We start from the raw sequence: 6750 nt of genomic DNA on the forward strand, positions 1-6750 counted from the left end.
TTCGCCATTCTGGCGGACTCAACTCGTTCGGGGATAATTGAATAATCGCCACAAAGTAATCCTTTTTATGAAAATACCCGATCCTTTCTACCATTCTCAATGTAATCCCATTTAATAAATCACATTAATTGAAAGCTCGACACACACGTGAGTATCCATTTGAATGCCAGCTGGAATTCCTTAACCGATGCCTTATCTGGATGACAAACGGAGACAGTCGGGAGCCAGTTGGAAAATTTAATAAACAGCTTAGAATTTATGGCAAAGGCGACAGTGACTACTGCCTTGTCCTGCCCTGTTCTGCCCTACCCAACGACTCCACCCATTCCATCCCACTCCATCACCCATTCAAAGGCAAACCTGTCAGCACCTGTTGATTGTTTGCCTGGCTCTGGCTGTCATCTTTGCATATTTTATCATTTTGGGATTATTTGAGAAATTATAAGAAACTTTTGCGAATTGCCTATGGGCTAATTGTGAGATGCAAAATACAATTGTTTTGCCAGAAAACGTTTACCTTAATTAAAACGCCAGCCCACACGGACACACAGGACGAAGAAAAAACTATTTCTACCTTAAGAATTCATTTCATTATGTTTCTCATGTCAGTTTAATTCGGTGGAAAAGGCTAATTAAGCTCTGACCGTATAGGTCAGGTGACGCTTTACCCGCTTGCTCCTATTGCCTGGCAGATAAGTGAGCAGTTCAAATGTCCCATTCTGTTTGTTTTTGGCCCTGTTTATTGTATTAACTTGTTGTTGTGCCTCCCCCAACAACTGCCCCCGCCAAGTCTGATTCCATTTGATTATTTTCGTTGTCCTAGTGTGTGGCCCAAATATGTGGCATTGACATTCGCCGGAAGCCAAGGAAAAACATTTGCCGTCGGCTTCTTCTTGTCGCCTTCGTTCTATGGTATGCTCTCACTTATACTATGTCTGGCTGGCACTTGTGAATCAGTTTAATATCGAGTGTATTCACATACAAACTTTTTATTTATTTATTTGTCACAGTCTAATCAATAATATATGCATATGGCTTGTCGAAATTATGAGTTTAGCGTTTCACAATATTACAATCGAATTGTTCATCAAAGGACTTCGATTGTGAACCTAATAAGGGACAAGAAAAGAATGGAAACAGTGTTGATCCCTCTTTAAAATAGTTCTGAATAAACCCTAGCCCCATCCCCCCTACAATGAACTGAATTAAATGTATTGTTTAAATGATTTATATTCTTATAAATATTTCATTCTGCAAATTGTGGCCGACAAAATGGGGGCCATAATGTGTCAAAACCAATTAAATTTTCAAATTTATAATAACGAATGCAATTTACCTTGCTTTTGTTTGTTTGCCTGGCACGTATCATCAATTAATTATGTAAATTTTTTGAACACGGATGTGTGTACACAACGGAAAGGAAACGTGTGACAAAACCAGCTCTAGGACCTGATCTAGTTGTAAGATTGGGAATGAGGTGGCTGACGTCACTTGACCGAAACTTTCCCCTACTTGGCTAAAAATATACAAAAGTGTACTATTTTAAGGAATTAAATAATTCAACGGTGTGTAAAGTGCAAACTGCAAATGAAATACATCCGTAAAACTTGCCCAGTTGCTACACAAACACAGAAAAACACTCAACAGTCGTCCTGCATATTAAAGGGCAAAGGTAACTTTTTGAATAAAACCATTAAAAAAAAATGTCATATTCCACGAAAGACAACTCAACCCTAAAATGTCCTTCCCTCAATGAAAACCAATGAACTACAACTCAGTTGGCTTTCAACACTCAGATCATTGTTCGTTCAATAAATTCAAATATTAGCTAACTAATCAGATTCAATTTTACATTAGGGAGAAATCACAGTTTAGAATATTCATTTGATGAGTCTAATAACTAATTATTTTTCTACAAAACATGGGGAAAATACATTTATCCTACTTTACCCAAGGACTATACGACTGATCTGTGCTGAAAAGCTGATAGACGTATTAACTGTGTCCAAGTGATACTTTCTATGACTCTTCAAAACGAACGGCCCAAGCTACCCAAAATAATTCAAACCGAATTCAAAACTTCAAATACGAAACAAATAGAAAAGTTCTCAAGAAGATGGAAATGAATATACAGTTTTGGATAATATCGTCAGATAAAGGATGGTCTTCGACTTAATATTAAAAATTGAAACAAAATGGAAAATTAATCTTTTGTTTGGCCTAAAGAATAAAACGTTCAAAGGAAACAGAGCCTTAAGATTATTGAGGCCAGCGTAAAAACAATTTAAAGCTCAGCCGCTGGCAATATTTTCCTAAGACCATCTTTAAATATTTCTAATATGATCTTAAAATTTCAAAAAAATTACTCTGTAATGCAAAAACTTTTGTATTAAAGGAAATATTCTGGCTTACAATCTGATGGCAAGTGATTGCATTCAAAAATTCCATTCTTCTTCTATCCAAAATGAAAGTATGTACTTTCCCCTTTTTTCCCAATGTTTCGCTATGTTATTGTGACGCGCTTTATTCCAATGATTATAATCTTAGTTTAAAATAAAAGAAGAACAAAATGCTGTTGAAATTAGTTGGCTTGACTCTGTCTCTGCTCTGTCATTTTATCTGATTTGAAGTGTTTGCTTCCGCTTTTTATAAGCCAACATTAATGAATACCGCGGCAACATGTCGGGTATATTTGGCTGTGCCAAAGTCATTCAACCTCTTGCCTCTTTTCCGTTTAAGTAGATGAGAACCACCTAATGACTTTAACTCTAACTCTTGAAAAAACGTTTCAAATCCCTGAAATATTGTCTATTCTAGTTGATATCTAAGGCGTTCCTTTATGTGTAGGACAGATCTCTTGGCCAAAACGAAAATACCCTCAGCATGGCTGTGGGAAACCACATGCCAGCGGGTCATGCCGACAAATTCGATAATTTGTTTTATCAAGTGACACGAATCTTTATTTGAACATCTTGTGCCTGTTTGTTTGTATGTGGCTTGTAGTTAGGGTAATGATAATGTTTCGCAATTTTATCCAAGCAAATGAGATTCGCACAGGAAAATGAATTGTGCCAGAGTTGGATATGTTAGGTAATGTCGGGCCTATATATGGCATTTTCACTAGGTTAAAACATTTTTAAGGTGACTTGTACCATTCTACACCATTGTTCTCCTTTTGCGCGCTTTGTCATACAATATTTTCCGCGGCTCCTTTTTACTAATGAATATAAATTTGACTCTGCTAATTTGCTTTATGGCTACAAAAGTACATAGACTGGTTAAAATGGATCCTAGACGATAAGCTATTACCAGCATGTACATGTTTTTAAATCCTTGAGCTTCAGTTGCCGAGTGGAGGGCTTGGTACGTAGGATTGTGCTTGTAGACACAGAAACAAAATTGATTGACAATTATTGATATTTTATGGGGAGAAGAGACCCAAAAGTCCATTGATGTCGTTTTGATATGGAGCTTCTTGTGCTGACACTAGAAATTACTTTTGCAAAAGTTTTTCCCTCATTTTTACAAAAATAAATCGTTTTAAATCGTTTTGTTTGCTTTTCGAAGGGCTTTGGACCTTTAAGTATGGAATTAGTTTAACGAGGGTGAATACAATTCTTATTGCATTTGAGATAAACACTTTCTATGTTCGTATGTAGTCTCCTAATTTGCCATTGACTTACCTGAATTTTGTAGTCTAATAGGGCGAAAAAACGAAATTGGATTTTCAATAATCGAATTGACTTTCAATGTGTTACACCGTTTGACGCGACGTATAATGTTTTTTGGTGTTTCCGATGCGAAATTCTTACTTATCTGAAATTCTTAACGCACAATCGGAAACTGGTTGAAACCTGCGCAAAAAGTGTTTAAAAACTTTTTCAATTAAAAGCGAAATAGTTAATAGTTAAGCCCGCTTGAAATTGACCTAGACGCAGCGCACAAAAGTATGCTATTGGCTCAGTTAATTGACAAACAAACTGTATGCTGACTGTAAGCGACGCACCGACAAAGACAAAAGTTTGAAAACTGATTTTCAATGTTTTTCCGATTCGTTTTTGGTATTCGACCGTTAGAATGCGAATGGTTTGGTGGTTTTTGGTGGATTTGGTTGGCTGTTAGTTTGCTTTCGAAGCGTGACAAACGAATGCAATGGATACGAAGGCGACGACTTGTTTTATAGCGAGCGGTAAAACCCGAATCCGTGCGCCGACGTTGGCAGCTCTGCCGGCGTCAGCACTTTCAACTTCAACTGGTTGCCTATGCTCCTGTTGCTTCTTCAATGGGAAAAGCTTTTCGCTACCGGCTTCTGATTCGAAACTTGGGTGAAACGACGGAAAGCTTTTGCGCCCACGCTACTTTGTGGTTTCAACCCATGTGGTTATAGTTGTTGTTGCCGTGACGTCAGCAGGACACCTCGCCTTGAGTTAAAGCTGTGCTAGCTGCCTGCCCATTCGTTGGCATTTGATTTCGGCAAACTGTCTATGTTGTTGTTGCTGTAGTTGGTCTTCAGCTGGTCACCTACGCAATAATTTGTAGGCGGCGCTTAGAGCCAGAACGGCAAACGAAATTCTAAGGAGGGTTGAATCATAATGAAATCGGCCAAGATGCCCTACTGAATGGACATTGCATTGTCTTTCTATTTGACCTTTGTCATGTGACAGTTTGCTTCCCTAATTTTTAATCCTGATTATTCTACTTTCTTTATGGTTAAATTAAGTTGTCCTGGTTTAGCAATTTTCATTCTTTTTGTACACATAATTATTCCATAGTTGATTTTCATTCATTACAGCTGTGTATACACATCACATTTTGACAGCTTTGTGTTTAATGAGCATTCAAAATATTCACTTAAAATGTAAAATTATCCTATCTAAATAAAAGGCCACAGAAACGTATTGAATGAAATGCCATTACGAACTCTAAACAATTTAGTCATATGTTTATTTAACATTATTATGTGAAATTTATGCATACCATTAGCGTTTTTTTATTAAAAATGGCCTGCAATACTAGCCGAGGTGACTGGAATAAGCGGGAGCAACGCCTGGTCCTGGCAGACAGTCCAGCCATTTTAGTAGGAGTCGAACAACTGCCAAGTACAAATGAACTGCTGAAGAATTGATCTATCAAGATGCAGTAACGTGCCAGTCTGACAGTAGATTCATTTAACATTCATTCATCCAATTGAACCAGCTAATGCAGGCAGGATGAAGCCAAAAAGAACACGAAGGTTCGAAACAAATATAATGTTGTTCAAGCAGTTCCTAGAGATGCCTTGCAAGTAAATAAACTCACAGTGGTAAGCACGTCGATGTCATAATATTTACGAACAAATCCCCGGCTAGACCATACTGGATCAAAGGCCGACCTCTCCGCCTAATGACATCCCATAGAACCTATTCTAGTCCTAACTAGAAAGTATTTGAACGGAAATCACTCCGCTTGGTCTAATCATATAGCTAGTCCTGTGCTGGTCCTCAGAGCTGCAGGACTCCATTACATATGGAATATATAGACATGGAATATGTATTAAAGCATCGTAGAAATACATTCAAAATCACAAACGAGAAAACTCACTTTCGATTGAAAATTTCGATCCTTGAAAAATGAATAGAATCACGTCATAAATTATATATATTATATTATTATTATTCTTGATCAGCACGCCTTGACAAGTTCGAATAGCTATCTCCGTCCGTCTGGATCAGCGCAAACTTCTCCTAGACCGTAAGAGCCACAGGTTGTATATCTCGAATTCAGCCGGATCGGACCACTATATCATATAGCTCCAATACAAACGGCAAAGTCACAAACAGTGACTTTTGTCAATAAATCCATTACTTTCTGAGCTATTATAGAAATGTGATATTTAATGCTGGTTACTTTATTACACCTATAAACGACAGAGCGAAATTTGATCAAGATCGGATGACTATATCATATAGCTCTCATAGGAACGATCGGTGGAAAACACTGGCTTTAATCAATCACTTCGTTATTTGGCATGCTAAGATTGTAGACCGTTCTAGATAAAATGATTTTCACTTTGACGGCTTTAGCTAAGAAAAGATTAACAAAAGAAACGGGCAAGCGTATACAAACTTCGACGCGGTCGAAGTTAGCCCCGGTCTTCTGCTTTTTGTTTATTTTTAACGTAAATTATAACTCTATTATTTATCAGTATTTATCTGACCATATCAGGATTGCAGAACTTTGAAGTCCTGAAGTCCAAGTCCATCCGTAAAAATTCTTGAATAAAACTGGGTAGGTTAGTTGAAATTTGTAAGACTACTGAGTATGCTGAATTTGATTTCAATAGTCAAAAAATTGCGACAGGCAATGTGGGTTTTTCTAAATATGGAGGTGAAATTATAATCTGCGCTTATACTAAACAAGTCCACATACCGAATTTGGTGACTTCAACTTTGTTATGTCTGCGCACTAACTAAGCGAGTATATATGTACATATACCAAATCTGATGTCTCCAGCTGTTACACTTTTTAACAATATATGCAAATTCTGGGGGGCGTGGACGAAATTCCAGTTAACTCTATATATTTACATACGAAACGAGTCTACATACCAAATTTGGTGGCTCTACCTCTTGTAGTCTCGGAGACCTACTCGTTCATTCAGACGGACGGACGGACAGACGGAAATGGATAGATCGACTCAGCTGTTGATCCTGATCAAGAATAAAGAGAAGACAGTTTATAGTTTCATCTGTTTACAAGTTCATTGACTTC

The 6750-nt window shown here is 37.4% G+C and overlaps 1 protein-coding gene across 1 annotated transcript in view; it reads right to left on the bottom strand.

The window, feature by feature from the left end:
• The window catches only part of sNPF (short neuropeptide F precursor), a 28099-nt gene extending 23944 nt beyond the window's left edge, over positions 1–4155 (bottom strand). The window contains exon 1 of the mRNA XM_068300468.1: positions 3684–4155. The gene's annotated coding sequence lies outside the window, so the exon portion shown is untranslated. The remainder of the gene's footprint in view (positions 1–3683) is intronic.
• Between the last annotated feature and the right edge of the window lie 2595 nt (positions 4156–6750).

The sequence above is a fragment of the Drosophila tropicalis genome, unplaced genomic scaffold (assembly GCF_018151085.1).
Source record: "Drosophila tropicalis isolate 14030-0801.00 unplaced genomic scaffold, ASM1815108v1 contig_1009, whole genome shotgun sequence".
Classification (NCBI taxonomy): Eukaryota; Metazoa; Arthropoda; class Insecta; order Diptera; family Drosophilidae; genus Drosophila; species Drosophila tropicalis.